A 19,055-nucleotide genomic window follows, 5' to 3' on the forward strand; every position below is an offset into this window, starting at 1 on the left:
ATAAATATTTATTTTTAAAGTAATAGATATAAAAAAAATAGTTATATAATATTATATTTAGTTATTAATAATAAAAAAACTACTTTTTTTTTTATTACCTTTAAATAATTTAATTAGATTAATAGCTTTTAATTAGTTAATTAATTATTATATTAAGTATTTATTCTTTTTAATAATATTATTTTCTTTTAGCCTAATAAAAAAGCCTTTTTTTTTTATTTATTTATTTATTATTATAATAATTATATATTTAAGATATTTTTATTTTTATTATATATATATATATTTATTTATATTATAGTCTTTTTATATAATATTAATATTTAAGAATAAATACTTTTAAAGCTTAATAAAAAGGCTATTATATATACTTATACTACTATAGTATATATAACTTAACTTAAAAAGCGTAATAAAATATATAAAAGTAATAAGGAAAGTAGTAATTCCCTTAATTCCTTTAGTAATTAGCTTATAGTCTCTTCTTTTCTTATATATTTATCCTTTAGCTAAGTCCTTTATATCTTAAATAGTATTAATATATAAAAGTAGACTCTTCTTACTAAAGGCTATAGTAATAAAAAAGTTAACAACAAAAAGGATAGCTTATAGCCTCTTTTCTTAGATAACCTCTCTACAAGTACTACAAGTAAAGATAAAGATAATTCAAAGTTACCTTCTTTTCTTAGTACCTAAGCCTACTTTAATATAGCCTTAAGAGCCTAGGCTATAGCCTAAAACAATTATATATTATATTTCCTTATATTTAATTTAAATTTTATATTAACTTAATTAAATAGTAATAAATGTGATAGGGTTTATAGGGGGAGAGAGGGAATTAGACAAGGAGAAAGAGAAAAAAGAAAAAAAGGTAAAGTACTAGAAAGGGGTAAGGTTTCGCGTTTTTGTTTTTATCAGCCTGTAGACATAATCACAGGCCTAATCAGACGTGACTAAGCAGAACCCTTCCAAGTACAAAAAGGGACTCTAGTTAGATACTATTAAAAAGGCATTAGTATCTAATCACTAAGTAAACAAATAAGCTTAATATCTTTAGATAAGCACTTAGATAAATATAAATAAATTCATTACTTTAATATCTAAATAAGACATATAATAAGTAACTATTACTTTATTTCCTTAGGCCTAACTAGACCTCTAAGGTCTAGGAGAATATTCTCCTCCTCTAAAGATCACAATATATATATACATATTACTTAGTAACAAAAGCAAATCTAAACAAACTATAAAACATAAAGGATATACTTTTCTAGTTTACTTATAGCCTTGATTAGGCTAAGGAGAACCTAAAAAGAGTAGTATCTTATAGTCTAGGCGTTAAGGTAGTTGCTTAGGGTAATTAGTTACTCTAGGTATACTTGTAATAATACTAGGACCTTAGTGTTTAGTGTGGTTTATATATTAACTATTTACTTACTAGCTTTCTTTATCTTATATAGTTTTAATAGTACTTTATAATAGAATTAAACTACTAATCTTTTTATTATTTTATTTTAATTTTATAATAAATTTAATATTAGTACCTTAAAAATAGCTTTAAATAATAAAATATATTATTAAAAAGATATAAAGAAAATAATATTTTTAACTTAATTAGACTTAGTCTTAGATATAAAAGTAAGCCTAACCTTAAGAAACTATAATAAATAAGACCTAAAAAAAGCAGAATTTTTTAAAAAAGTAAAAAAATAAATAATTAGTTATAATAATATAATATAGCTAAATAAACCTTTTATATAAGTAATCTTTTTATAAGTAAGTACTAAGTAAGCTTAATTAAAGAAAAAAGCCTATAAGATATAAAAAAAAAAAGAAAAATAATAAAATAAAAATAATACCTTTTACTAAGATTAATAAACTAAGAAGCTTTCTTAGTATAAATTATAAAATAATTATAACTATAAACTAAGCCTAGAACTTCTTAAAAGCTTATTATTATATAAGCCTTAGTCTAATCAGGTTTAATATTATACTATTAATAAAGACTAAATGTTTTAGTATTAATAGATTAGTAGTAATAGAAATTTAATATTCTTTTAGAATTAGCTTAGACTTAATAAGTATTCCTTTTAGAAACTTAATTAAAGATATAATAAACTAATACCTTATAAGAATATATAAAATACTACTTTTAAGTCTAATTAGGTTAATAGACTAAGCTAAGTAATAACTTTAAAGAGATTTTATATGTAATACTTTAAGATTAATTTAAAGTAATTAATACTATTTATATTTCTTATAACTAGCTTATTAAAATATTAGTAATATATCTAAGCTAACCCTATTAATAACTAATATAAGGTAACTTAAAGGTTTAACTAATTAAGTAGTCTTATTTACTAATAAAGCTTTTTAGAGTTACTAAGGCTTTAATAATACTATAAATATTAAGTCTAAGACTAGTCCTAGGATTCTTAACTTTAGAACTACTAAGAGAAGCAAAGGTAAAAACTTAAGCTTAGGCTATTAGTAATACAAAGAGAGTCCTAATTAAGCTAATAAGAACATAAGCCTTTTCCCTAATCTAGCATTAGACTCCTTTACTATAACAGACTTCTAGGCTTAGTAACTCTTAATAGCAAACCTATTAACAATAGTTAACATAAATATAACTAAGAACTAAGGGTCTATTAAGCCTAATTAAAGCAGAACAAATTACCTGTGTTAGTTAACTATTAAGATATTACCGCTAAACACTAAAAGGGCCTTTACCTTTAACAGCTATAATATTACTGATTTCTTTAATAAGTATAAAGCCTTAACTAGGCTTATAGGTTACTTTAATAAAAAAAAGATAAAAGTATTACTATAGTATTTACTTAATAAATACTAAGTAATAATAAAAATTAAAGCTAAAAAAAAGACTTAGTAAAAACTAAGTAAGTTTTTTCTTAACACTTATAAATAACTTAACAAAGAAGTTATCCTTTAACTAAACTACTATATTAAGGACCTTATAAAGAGAAACTTAATTAAAGATAATAACTTAATAGAAACTATAACTTTGTTTTAGAAGGTTAAAAGTATAAAAGAAAAAGTAAAGGCTAAAGGAAAACCTATAATAAGCGCTTAAGAGCTAATTAAGCTTTTTGTTATATAATTTTCTAAAAACATAATTATAATAGTATCCTTATAGATAAGACTTTTACCTATTAATCTATTTAAAAAAAGAAACTTTAGTACCTTTAAGAGGGTAATACTTATATAGGTAAGATAGAAGTTAAGATATAAGGGTTATTATATAGATTCTAATACTTTTACTTCCTCTTTACTAGCTATAGTTCCTTATTCCTTAAAGTAGCCTTTTAGCCCTAATTAAGTTAAGAGTATACTCCCTAAAAAGTCTGTTTTTAAAGACATTAAAGTTATAACTAATCTTATTATAAACAAACTTTTAAAAACAGTAATAGCCTTTATACTTACTATAAAAGCTAGTCTTAAAGCCTAAACTATCTTTAATAATTAACTTATAGTTATATATAGTTATAACGTCTCTATATCTAGTCCTCTATAGCTATATATACTACTAGCTTAACAACTATTCTCCTTTAGTAAACTAAGTTTTATTCTAAGTTATCTTAATTAGTATTAATATAATATATATAACTAAAGAAGGTATTAGATATACTTATAACTTAAAAAGAATAAAGAGGTTAACCTAATTATATTAAACTATAACGTTTATAAGTATAAAGTACTTTAAGAATTAAACGTTAAGATAAATAAAGTTCTTAATGTTAAAATAACAGCACCAGCTAGTTATACAACACGCACGACTCAGGGACACACATTATAGCAGAGGGCACAGACTAGATATTTGGCCCTCGGTTATCTATTAAGGGGATCAAAAGTATATTTATACTGAACTGACTTAGGGATATACAAGATCATATATCTCATGTACAAAAGCCAAGTCTTGTAGTTAAGAAGATAATTATAGAAAATATATCTTTAGTTTACCTTAACTTTAACCCAAGTATAATTATATAAACGGGTTCTCTTAGGAAGAGAGAATCCATTTAACACTAATTAGTAGTTGCTTAGTAATCTGTGCGATTGCTTTGTGTAATTACAGATTAGTAAGAGTAAAGAGATAAGACTTAGGTTTTATAGCTAGGCTATTAGGTAGTCTTATACTTTATATAAGGCAAGAAATCCTTAGGGATACCTAAAGGGTTATACTAAAAAGTCTCTTGTGCTAAAAAGCCTTAATTCTACCTATTATTACTTATTAAGCTAAACCAAGTAGATAAAATAAAGACAACTTTTACTTTACTATTATACAAAATAAATTCCTATTATTACCTACTAAGCTAAACTAGACAAGAATCTTTATTATACTATATATAAAGTACAAAGTGTACACTATAGCACTAAATAAACCAATTTTAACATTATATAATATAAAACAACTACTAAACACAATATAGCTTCCTAAAAAGATCTAAAAAACAATTATCAAAGCTAATATAATAATATTAATAAATACTTACTAATATATAAAGAAATAAGTATAAGGAGCAAAGTCCTATTATATATATAGAAAAAGACTATAAATCCTAGACGCTAAGGAAATCTAGTTAATATTATATAAGCACTATCTAAAGAAAAGATAACTACATATATTACATATATTAATATAGAAATACTTTATTTTAAGTAATTAAAAGAAAACCTAATAATATTATTATATAAAGATTTTAATAAATAGTTTACCTTTTAATAAAAAAAGGTCTATTATATATTTAAAGCAAAGTTTATATAACTTATTAAGCTAAAAGGATTCTAATTACTACTAATAAGAAATATAAATCAATAGCTAGTTAAATTTATCAAAGAGATTAGGAAAAAGTTTAATAAACAAGAAGAACAGCTTTCTACTTATACAGCACTTACACCAAGTCATACAATTATAATAACTTAAATACCTATTTAAAACCCTAAATTAACTTTACCCTAAAACATAGCTAAACTAACAATAAAGCTAATTAAGCCCTTATATAATACATAGATAACCTAAATATTAATTATATAAGAGTAGTTATAATCAGCTTTAAGAAATATACCTCTTAAAACAAGATTCACATAAAAAGTTAAAAGTTTTCTATAAATCCAAGGTTATATAACACCTTTACATCAAAAAGACAACATTTATAACCTACTACTAAGACAAATAATCCAGAATAGATTATATAAGCTAACTATAATTTTAATCTTTCAAAAGAAATAAAGAAAAAATAAGAATTATATAAGTAAGCTATATAATATCCTATATAACAAAGCAAAGGTCTTTATTAGTTTTTATTAACGCCTTAGGATTACTAAAGACTAATATTATATAGTATTTCTTAATATCTTAGCTAATTATATAAAAGAGTTTTATCTTTATTATATTAGACTAATAAGAAAATAAGATAAGATATATAATATATTAGAAATATACTTTAATATTAACATTAACTACACTCTCTATTAGACAGATTAGATAAGTCTATCCTTTACATAAGTCAAACAAGACAATCCAAACAAGAATCTAATAAACATATTAGAGATACTCTTAGACAAGATACCCCTTATATAACAAGCACTTAGCCTAGGTTTTCAAGAAAAAATTATACTTTATATACAAGTCACCTAAGCGTACAGAGGTATACTAAAGCTAAAAACTACTCTAAGTAATCTTAAAGCACATTACATATATAAGTAATTCTTTTCTAACCTAAGAGCATTACTACAAGTCGCTTTAAACAAAAAGTCTATGTCACACAACATCAACTTTATAAATAGAAAATACTCTAACAACAAGAGTTACCTATAACTATTATACAATAAACCATTAAACAACAAAGGATCTTCTCAACAACCTTAGAAAAGTTAACCTTTATTATAACCTAGGTTTAATTATATAATATCTAAAAAAAAATGTTTTATATACAAGAAAAAGGGTTATTAGTCTATAAATTATTTAAACAAAAAACATAATTATACAAAAGACCAATACCTTCAAGTATATAGTATACTTAAACAAGAACCACAAAGAGATTTTGCCTTATACCTTCTTAACTTTAAAAAAAAAAACCTAGTAGACAAATTATATAATAAAAAGAAAGAATTTATAAGAAATAAAAAGACATTAGCTTTCCTAACATCTTCTTTATTCTTCTATTACACAACAAAAAAGAATATCTTTTTATTACTAAAGACATCAAAAGCCTATTAATTCTTATTATATAATCCTTATATCTTATTATACTAAAAAAAACTATAGGATATAAAAGCAATAAAGTTCTCTACTATAAAGAAACCTTAAGTCCTTATATACCTATAGGAGAACCCTTATACAGCAATATCCTAGAGACCAGGATCAGTAAACATACAATTTAAGGCAAATAACTTAATCATATTAGTTAGCACTATAGAAATAAAGAATTAGCTTAGAAAGGTTATATATCATATCCTTAATACTCTTACTCTATTCCTGTTTTCATTATATAATACAAACAGGTTAGGTACATATTTCAACAACATCAACAACATAATTATACAGCAAAATAAAAAACCTATCCTAGTTATACAGAAATAAGGTCACCTATTCTTTAACCTTAGTCACATAAAGGCTAATATGTTTTTTATAGAAGAATAACTCTAAAGGCTTTATAGATAATTTAGATATTCTTATATAAACTATTTTTATTACTTCTTAAAGAAGGCTAGGTATTATAATATTAATATTAATATTCTAGAAAAAGTCTAAAAGTTTTATTATTATTATTAATTACATAACTTAGTACTAAAAAGGTTTAAGTTTACACTTAAAAACAAAAGCTACTTTAACTATAAGATAGTTATAGATATTATATAACTAAGAGACAAGAACACCTTACACGTTATTAATATAGAAACAAGCTTCTAAAGAGCCACCTTCCTAAAGTCCTTATCTACACAAAATACATAGAATACACTTTACAAGTGCTAGATCAGCATGTACATTAGTCCACCAGACCATATCGTATATAACCCAAGTACAAACTTTACATTAGTAGAATTCAAGAACTATACCAACATCATAGGCATATCATACAAAGAAATGCCAGTAGAAGCTTACTAAGTAGTAAGTAAAATAAAAAGAGCTTATGCTCCTTTAAGGTATACATATAATATCTTATATACTAAGCTTAAGCATAACATAAACAAAGAAATCATCCTCTAAATAGCTATAAAAGCATTAAACAACATAGCTAGTCTATACAGCATTATATCTACACTACTTATCTTTAGTATATATCCAAGGATTAACAAAGACTCACCTCTATCACCTAAAATTACCTAAAAAGCAAAAGCAATCTAAAAAGCAATAAAAATACTTTAAAGTATTCATATAAAAGTAGAAATCAATTATACAATTAACACCAGAAATAGCCCTAACCTCTAAAGCATACTATCACTACTGATCCAAAGTGAGGTTCTAGTATGGAGAGAAAACAAGGGATAAACTAGACTATACAAAGTCCAGGCTATAAAAGGCTATACAGTAACAGTCAAGATAGTTAATAGTCCTACACAGTTTCATACAACACATATCAAACCATACCATCAAAACATAACACAGTCAGAGTCAGATATTACACAACCTATTTCTTAGAAACAGCTAAACAAAAGAAGAAGACCAAAGAAAAGCTAGAAAAAGGCTATACAACAATCACTACATACCAATCAAGCATTTTTATCTTAGAAAAAAAAAGACTATAAGGAGTTAACAGAAAAGTTATAGCTTAATAATATAATTACAATACCAGGTACTTTATATAAAGAGTTAAACCAAACAAAAATAAACAACCTTATTAACCAAGAAGTCTTTACCTTTATACCATATAATCTAAAAGAGTATAATTACCTCTATATCTATAAGACACAAATAGTACAAGAGATTAAGAACTTATTATCTAAGCTATATAAGAAGTCAAGACTTGTTATATAAGGGTATAAAAACTAAAAAAAAAAAGAACTCTTAACCTAGGCACCTACTATCTAACAGATAAGCTAAAGGCTTATACTTATAATTAGACTTACCTTTATATAAGACTATAAATATAAAGGGGAACTTAGAGATATAACTTAGGCATATATATAGTCAGATAATCATCTAACCAGGACAATTATCGCATAACTACCTAAGGAGTTAAAAGACAAATACCTTAAGAACATACTTCTTTATATCTTAAAACCACTATATAGCCTAGCAAAGTTAAGCCTATACTAGTACAAAACCTATTCTGAGTATCACAAGAAAGATCTAAAGATAATAGAGTTAATATATAATTTATACTTATTATATATAATAAAAAAACCAGATACCTTTAGGATTACAGCTATACAGACAGACAATACACTTAGCTTTACTACACCTACCTTCTCCCAGAGAGAAGAAGAAGAGCTAAGAAAAAAAGGACTTTATGTAAAACTAAAGACCACCTTATTACCTAATAGTAAAATTAACTTTAATAAAGAAAAGATTTAATTATATAATAACTATATTACTTTTACTTAAAAAGGCTAAGTAAAGTACCTAAAACTTGTTAATCTTAATGCATATAATACATATTAGTAGTATATTTCTTAAAGGGTAAGAGAAGTATATTTTATATTTATCTATTAACTAAAGGCATTATATAACCTATTAACTATAACCTAAACTAAAGAACCTAATAAAAAGAATATTAAAGCTTTAAATATATAACTTTAGTAGTAAATCAATAACTCTACATAAGGCCTTATATATATCCCTCTTAATCTCCATTATACAAAGATATATATTTTTATAGATAAATTATTTATAAATAACTTAGATCTATTATTATAACTTAGATTTATTATTATACTAGCTAAAGAAATAGCTTATATAATAATAGACTTTTAGATTAAAAGAAATATTATATACTAGAGTTTAATAAAGTATAAGAGAATTACATAAAGTATACTTATAAGTAAGTTATATAAGATAACTATAGAATTTAATAGTAGAATATCCCTTAGTATAACACTTACTAAGATCCTTTATATATTATAACTCTTAAAAATTCTAGTTATTATCTATTTAGACTTATAATCTCTATATAAGTACCTTATATAACTAGGTATAATAAATAAAAAAAGGCTTATAATTAATATTATAAGTCTATATAAGTCATACAAAAAGAAAAAGATCTTAGAAGTAAGATAAATTAATAAAAAAGATAACCCTATTAATACCTTCACTAAGAAATTACTAAACTTAACACTTAAACAATTAATTATAATAAACATATTAAGGATTCAAATTAAAGTATATATTAAAAAATTAAAAAAAAAACACTTAATAATTAATTCATATAACCTTACTACTATATATTACTAACTATCTAAAAACAAAATATAACCTTAAAAAGGTATTTAATATACCTAACTACTACTAATACTAATCTTAATATTAAATTATATCTCTACTATATCTATAACCTTCCCAAATTACTATATTATATAATCTATTTAATTATTATACAAGATTTCAAAGAAAAAAAGTTATACAATTACTCCTTATCAATAACCATAAGGCTAGCAAAAGTACTAAAAAAGCAACTACCCTTACTAATATTCTTACCAAGCTTGCTGCTAGGCGTATAAGGCTTATAAGCATTAGTGACATTAAGAGCCTTATAGTTACTAAGGCCACCATTATTATCATTATCATCATTACCCAGGTTATCAAACAAATCAACATCTTGACTGCAGTAGGTGCAGCAAACGCCGTGCAACTACTAGACGCACTCAGCACAAGCGCTACCCTAAAAGGTAAAAATATAAGTATATTAGCAGAAGCACAGAAAGTTAATAGTCGCACATTTATTACCACAAGCAATAGCCACACAACCACAAGACTAAACCAAGACTACAAAGAAATAGCCCTGGCAATAAATAATGCTGGCAACAAACTGCTAGACAGAAGTATTACTAGTAACGCAGATCTTGATATTACGCAATAGCATATTAATAATAAGACGCTCCTTATCCTACAATCAAGGTTAATATATAAAGACAAAGTAAGGACAAAAGTAACATACGTTAATAACCAAAGCCAACAAAAGAGCACAATTATTAGCATTACCAGTCAAAAAACAAAGCCAATAACCACTAAACACATCAGTATATATACTAATATTACTGAAAATTAAACTACCAGAAGCAACAAGAGATATAATAGATTAATTATATAAAGTACTATTAATAAATCAGTAAAAGGAAATATATAAAAGGAAATCCTATATATAAGTAGTTATTATTAGAGTTAATTAAAAAAAAAGAGAAAAATTATTATTAATTAATTATATAAGAAAATAACGCGTATAAAAGGTAAAAAAGAAAAGAAAAAAAGAAAAAGAAAAACAAATAAAAAGGGTTTTAAATAACTAAAGTTACTATATAAAGGAAGGAAGGTATATCAACAGCAGAAGCAGAAGTAAAGTTAACAAGAAAGAAAAGAACTTCACTAACATATAACTTACTTACTTAACTAAGCAAAAAGAAAATAGATAATTACCTAGAGTTTTAATATTAGTAATTTATTATATAACGCAAATAGCCTAACCCACAAGGTTATACAATAAGGTTATTAATATCATAATCAGCACAACCTAATTAGACACTACAAGGAGTTATATAGTTATAAAAAAAAAAGTTATAAGTATTAAAATAATAGCACCAGCTAGTTATACAACACACATAACTCAAGGACACACATCATAACAGAAGGCATAGACTAGATATTTAGCCCTTAGTTATCTATTAAAGGAATCAAAAGTATATTCATACCAAACTAACTTAAGGATATACAAGATCATATATCTCGTATATAAAAGCTAAGTCTTATAGTTAAGAAGATAATTATAGAAAATATATCTTTAGTTTACCTTAACTTTAACCTAAGTACAATCATACAAACAGGTTCTCTCAGGAAGAAAGAATCCATTCAACACTTAATATTATTATCTAAGAAGCCTATAAAAACTACTAGCTTAACTAAGTTACTATCCTTACTTATATAGTAAATAACACTTTATTCTTAGAAGCTATAAAAGCTATAAAACATATAATTAACTAAGGTATTAAGCGTCCCTTTTAACCTAAGATATAGTACTACTTACTATTATATACCTAAAATACTTAAGTAAATCTTATTAAATATATCTTAGTATCTCTTAAAATATATACTAAAGTCTTCCTAACTTAAAAAGCAAAAATAAACATAGTTACTAAGTCATTAAACATAATACTACAACCTATTCTATACTACCCTAATTAGGTAAAGCCTTATTTAGTATACTAAGGTTTTATTTTAAAAAATATATATTAAAAAAAGAACACTTCTAGTACTAGCTCTTAAGGTAAAAAAATAAATATTAATACCTATACCTAGACTCCTCTACTAACATAACCTACTAGTCTAGTACACCCTAATCAGGCCTATTAAACTCCTAAGAGCTCAAAGCCCCCTTTTATTTAAGCTATACTAGTAAATAAGTACATTAACTTCACATATAATTCAGAATATACTTAAGAACCTACTAAAAAGGATTCTATTTTAAATTAACTAGAGATAATAGACTAAGCTATATCTACTTAAGTTATTACTAAGAAATTTAAAGGGAATATTATTATCTCCTTTAATATTACACTTTAAGTCTAGCCTTAGCTTAACTAGGATATAATAGTAATAATACACTAAATACTAGATAATAACAGGTACTTAGACATTTACCTAGAGGCTTCCTTTAACTTGATTAGAGAGGTAAAACTATATGAAAGATTAAAGGCCTATAAAGCAATTAATAAATATAATAGAGACGTCCTAAACCTTATAAGCAGAACTACTAAGGTTAGACTTATTAAGACGCTTAACTTAACTACTATTAAGTCTATTATTCTATACTTTATAATACTTTACTTTATAATTAACGTCTAAGTTAGTAGTCTTTACTTTGATTAGAATAACTTAATTAAAGGTATTATTAACAATAGTTTATAAATTAACATTATTTTAAGATTATATATAGACAAGTATACTATTAAGCTTATAACTATACTACTTAAAATAAATACTTTTAATTCTAATTTAAAGTATATATTTTTTAATAAAGCAGCTATTATACTTATCTAGGTTAAAGGCTACTATTTCTTAACTAGTATATTTATTACTAATAATAAAAGAATAAATAAATTACTTTTTTTAGGATTACCTTTTAAGTTCTATATATAGATTAACTATATATATAGCCTTAATATAATTACACTAATACTAATAACAAAGTAAGCTTAGCTTTATATCTTAGCTATATTCTTAAAGTTTAGTAATCTTAAGAAATTCCTAGACTATTTACTAGACTAAAATAACTATATTAAAGCTCTTAAGAGCTATCTCCCTAATTAGACCAAGCTATATTAAGACTAAGAAAACTAGAGTCTAGTAATAGTACTAGGACTATTACTAGAAAGCTTGAAATTCCTGGATATAAGCTATAAGAAAATAATAAAAAAGTAATCTAATTATCTAAAAAAGAATCAGATTATTTAGTAAAAGTAGCACTAACTATACTTTTTACCTTAGCTATAAAAGACGTCTATAAGACTATAGTAAAGGTTAAAAGGTATAATAACAAGGGATATTCCTACTATATTAAAAAGCTTAACTTACCTTATATTAACATAGATTATCTTGATTAGGCCTATTACTCTAAGGTTTACCTTAACTAGTTATTAGTAACTATTAAAAAAATAAAAACAGAAAGAATTAGGAAGTAAATAGTTAAGTAGTTTAACATAATTAACAAAAAAAGAACACTATTTCTCCTAAGGTAACTATATAGCTATATAGTAAAACTAACAAAACATTATTCCTAGCCTAATTAGACTAAGTAAAATATAAAGGTATTTACTATATATAAGAGAAAAGATAAAAAGATATATCTAGTTAACAACTAACCGTTTAACAAATTAACCCTTAACAGTAATCCCTTCTAGAAAGTTAAGAACTTAACTAAAGCTAAAAAAACAATATAACCTAATAAGAGACTATTTTAAGGCCTAATTAGGCCTAAATATTTAAGTATTAAGCCTTATTTACGCCTTAAACCAGACAAATTAGTAGCTATTATAAATACATTAAGCTATCTTCTACCTTATAAAAAGAAGTTATTTCTCTAAGTCCTCTTAAACCACAAAAATACTCTTACTTAGAACTTCTCTAAAAACGGTACACTTAACCTAAAGGTTACTTTCCTACAAGTAATTAAGATTATACCTTATAAAGCTTAGTAAGAAAAGAGAATTCTAATACCTAAAGTATTTAAATTATAAGCTATAAATATTATTTAGGTATAAATTAATAAAGGGATCTTAAAAGAGGGTTATAAGGTAATATAAAACCCTTAGTTTCTTATAAAAAAAAGAATAGTTCTTTATACCTAATTAACTTAGCTACTTAAATAAATAGAGTTATAATTTATAATACCTTTACTCCTCTAAGAGCAAAGAATTTCTTAGAAGACTTTAATATATACTAGATTCTTTTACTTTTAGACTTTTTCTTTAAATATAACTAAGTCCTTTTAGCTAAAAAAAACAAGGATTTAATAATGTTTACTACTCTTTTTAGACTTTTATATATATATACTTTACTATAAGGTAGTACTAATTCTATAGTATAGTTCATAAGAGTTATTACCTAGATACTCTATAACCTTATACTATATTATTACTAGGCTTTTTTTAATAATATTATTATTAAAAGGCTTATAACTATATACAACAATAAGAAGCTTTTTAATTAGGCTAGTATTTAACGCTATATCTATAAACATATTTATTATATTAATATAGTACTCTTTAATATTAAGTTAACAGGCTATATAATAGCTAATAAGAAATCATAATAGCTTTAAAGAATAGCTATTATTATTAGCTATGTTTATAGTTCTAAAGGTTACTACCTTAATTAGGTAAACGTTATTAAGATTAAGGAATAAGAAGAATATAAAGATATTAGTAAAGTTAAGTTATTTATAAAGATAACTAGGTTCTATAAATTATAGGTTAATAAATACTTAGAGATTACTTTGTTTTTCTAGAAACTCCTTAAAAAAAACGTTATATTTATTTAAAGGCCTAATTAAGTTAATACTATAAATACCCTTAAGTCTAAACTAATAACTTCTCTTATAATTATTTTATTATTTTATAGCTTAGAAGCTAGGTTAATAGTTATTAACATAAATACAAGCCTATAAGGTTAAGGCATAGTACTAAGTTAAATTATTAGTATTTAAAGGGCTATAGTAAAGTATAAAAGTAGTATTTAGAGAGGTATTAAGTTAAAATATAACTCTAGGAAACTAGAATTAAGAGTAGTTTTAATAATATTAAAGAAGCTCTAAAACTATATTTATAGTATTAGATTTTTATTAGAAACTAATATATAAGTCTTAGTTACTTAGCTTAATAAAAGGTCTTATAATCTTCTTAGCGCCTTAATTACTAAGTAAATTACTTAGATATATCTTTTTAACTTTAATATTAAGTATATACTAGAAATAAAGAATATAGTAATAGATATGTTATTATAAAAAGCACCAGGGTTATTTAATATTAAGGAATATAAGAGCTTTGATTAGGTTAAAGATTTTATTAACGCTAACCTCTACTTTATTTAACTATATAAATCATTTAAAGGATCTAAATCTAGTATTTTAAAGACCTTTTACTTATATTAACTCCCTAAAGTATAACTCTACCTTAATTAGTACTAAACTAACTAAATAAGATAAATTATCTTTTATTTAAAGATACTGTTACGCTTAGATAAAATATTACTATATATTTTTAGGAAGTTTAAAATAAAGGCCTAGTATTATTTTACTTAAGATAACTATTTATATTACTAACTAATAAAGAGATACTTAATCCTTAGATACTTTATTAATAACCTAAAGATTTAAAAGAACTTAATTAAAAATATATATATTAAATTAAGATACTAAGGACATAATATAATATTTTATTAGCTTTTTATATTTTATATTTAGAAAGATATATACTAGAAGGTATAGGCCTAGCTTACGTTATACCTAGCCTATTAAAAGGCTTAATTAACCTAGATAAACAACTAGTATATTAGTATAGCCTTAAAAGAATTACTATTTACAAAGATATCTATTAATATCTAGTAGATTAGTTCCTAGGTACTAATTAAGAGACGTTGTGATATAATAGGTTAGCCTAAAGCAAGGAAAGTAAAGACTATTACCTCTAATTAGGTTACTAACTTTATTTAAAAAGACTTTTTCTACTACTATAGTATTTATAGAGAAATAATTATTAATAGTAAACTAAAAAACAAAAAGACTATAGATTACCTAAATAAAAAATATAATATTAAAAAAAAAGTTATATTAGTATATAACTTAAAAGTAAATAAAGTTAATAAATAAAGCTATAAACCTATTACATATATTATCTTAACTTAGTTAGATAAAAGAAAAAGAGATTAAGGGAAGATTATACCTATTACGCTATTTATAGACTAAATAATAGTCTATACACTAATAAGCTATACACTTTTCTTTTTAACTATAAAATATAAAGTAATTACACTTATTAAAGAATTTACTTTAACTTAGAGAGTATTAGACTAAAAATAAGTTTATAACTTTAATTAAGAACTTATTATTAAGATATACTTTTTTAAATAACTTTAAATTAATAAAAAGGCTATAGCTAAGAATATAGCTCTTATAAGATAGAAATCTATAGATTACTATAATATATACTATTAACATATAATATAGTTAAAGAAGCTTTAGCTTAGTAATTTAGTTCTTATTTTTAATAAGAAACATACAATTAATAAATCAAAAGCTAAGAAACTTATATACTGTTAATAAGGCTTTTTATAAGTCTACTTTGTATCTAAAAACTTAGTATTATATTACCTAGAGACATTTACTAGTAACCTTATTATAAGGGCTATATACGCTAAGAAATGTCTTAAGAGGTATATTAAGAATAACACTAGTTTCTAGGAATTAAAGAATTCTATGTAGACTAAAGCTAAGCTTAAAGACGAAATAACCTTTTTTTTTTTAGCCTAGGACTATTAAAATAAACTTTAAAAAACAGATATAGCTTCTAGCCTTAATTAAAATAAAGATATTATATAGATATAATTAAAGCTTTAATAGTTATACTTTAAAAAAGAAAATAATATGTTTTATAAAGAACTAGAGTATTAGAAGTTATTATTTATACTTATAATTAATATTTAACCTAAGGACTTAATAAAAGATATATAATATACTAATATAATATAATAAGTCTAATTAGGCTTATTATTATATCTTTTTATTTTTTATTATTATTGTTTATATTATATTATTATTTTTATAATATTTTATATATATTTCTTTTTATAAAAAGTTTATTAATTTAAAACCTTTATTATATTTATTAATAAACTTAGGGATAAGGTTATTTAGAAAAAGAAATACTTAATTAGACCTAAAAATATCTTAGAATTACTTTAAATCCTAAGCTTAAACTACTAAGTTATTAAATAACCTTATATCCCTAGTCTAAATCCTTATTATTACTTTTTATCTTTTAGTTAATACTATTTTATACTTAAATAAAGCTATTTAAGATACTAGGCAACTTTCTCTTTTTCTTAAAAAGCCTTTTATACTAATCCTTAATAAGTTTTAAAAAGTTAAACTAAAAGAACTATATAAAATTAATAAAAGAGATATTATTAAGAATACTTAAAGAGACACTATTACCACTAGCTTTTTACTTTTTAGTACTCTTTACTTAACTTATATATCTAAACTCTTAGTAAAAGTCCTTGTTTTAATAGTAGTATTAGACTTAAGTCTTATAGTAAAAGTAATTAAAGTATATATTACTAAATTTATTAAAAAAAGAAATATATTCCTAGAAGAAAATAAAATAAGCAACCTAATTAGGCCTAGCTTAAATAGCCTACTAACCCTTTTCATAGTATTTATAAGAAATAGTATTATAACTACTAAGGCTATAAACAGCTAAGGCAGTATTAGCCTATATATAACTAGTAAGCTTTTAAGCTAAAGATCTAAAAGTACTTTAATAATTAGTATAAATAAAAATATAATACTTAAATAAGCTAATCTTAGTATAATCTTAGAGGACTTAAAGGATATTACTTTTTATAATAGTTTACTAAAAGGCCTAAGTAACTTTCTTATAAGTCTAACTATTTTAAATTTTATTAGTAAACTAGACTTTATAGTAAAGACTACTAATTAAAGACTTAAGTTTTTACTACACTAAGAAAGTTATAATTTATCTAATTAAGGCTATAAACCTTTAACAAAAAGTAAAAGATAACTTATTATAGTATTAATAAGAGTTATAGCTAAGTAATTATTTTTAATAAAAGAGTTATAAGTAAAGAACTATAGGTTCTAGGTAGCTTTAGGCTTATACTTAGGAGGTATAGTAATATCTAATTAAGGCTATAGTAAGAAAGTTAAGTTGATTTATTAAGTGGTTTTAAGTTATAGAAAAGATAAAGCTTAAGAAGTAATATAAAGTTATATAAAAAAAGAAAAAAAGTGATCTAAAGGAAAATTCTTAGCCTCTTTTTTTTATTCTATTAATTATAGTTTACTTTTTTTAATATATTAATTAAAAAAAAAAACTAAGAGAAAAAAAGTAATTTATTATTATAAATAAAAAAAAGTTATTTACTTTTATAAATATTAAGTAAATAAATAACTATCTTTTTTATTTTCTTATATTTACCTTTTTACTTTTTCTCTTTAATAACTTTAAATTACTTTTTTTTTTATAATAAGGTTAAGATTTATTAGAAATAGAGCTATAAAATAAGCCTAAAAAACCTACTAATAATAACTTTTACTTTTCCTTTTTTTATTACTACTATTAACTTTAGCTATATAATTTTAAACTAACTAATAATTAATTATATATTATTCTTTTTTTCTTTTTACTTTCTTACTCTAATTAGACTTATCTATATATATCTATAACTTATTATATTTTCCTTTTAAGCTATTAACGTTATCTAGAATACTCTTACTAGCCTAGATAAAATTAACAATATATAGGTTTTAAAGCACTACTAAACTCTCTTTAAGAAATATTATATTTAGAATCTTAGTAATAATCTCTTTAATTTAACTAAATAAACCATAAACGCTATTAAGATACTATAGAAATTATAGTATATATATCTTAAAGACCTTAAGCTACTTAAAGGGTTCACAGACCTAGCTACTAAAGACCTTATTACTCTACTAAGACCTCCTAACTGTCCTAGTTTATCTAATCAGGGTAATAGACCTACTCTTATATAGATTCTAAGTAATAATACATTTACTATAAGTATAATATATAATTACTAAAGTAAAGGCTTTTTATAAGATAATTCTTAGGGAAAGTAGATAAATAATAAGTTAAAAACTTATTTTCTTAGTATTTATAATATAGTTAAACATTTAGTTAAGTAGTCTTAAATAGCTTTTAATAATATTTAAAGTCTTATAGTATTTACTACTTAAGATATTAAGGTTAATTACTTTATTACTAATAGCTCTCCTTAGAGCTATAATACCCCTATTATAATAGCTAAACCTAATTAAAAGAACTAGATTTAAAAGGCAAACTACTTAGCGTTTATTACCTATCATATTAATCATTTTATTACCCTCTTTATTAACTAAGTTACTAGATAATCTTTTTAGTATAATAGTATATAGAGAGATAAAGATATAACCTTTTAGTATACTATTAATATAGACTATCTTTATAAGTTCTATTAAAGCATTAATACTACTCTTAACCTAATCAAGGTAATCTATATAAAAGTAGATATTATAATTAGCTTTTAACAGCTTAATAAGTAGACTTATAAAATACATATAGTAGAATTCATTAAATACTATATTTAA

This window comes from Colletotrichum spaethianum (assembly GCF_022836535.1).
Source record: "Colletotrichum spaethianum MAFF 239500 DNA, contig02, whole genome shotgun sequence".
NCBI lineage: Eukaryota > Fungi > Ascomycota > Sordariomycetes > Glomerellales > Glomerellaceae > Colletotrichum > Colletotrichum spaethianum.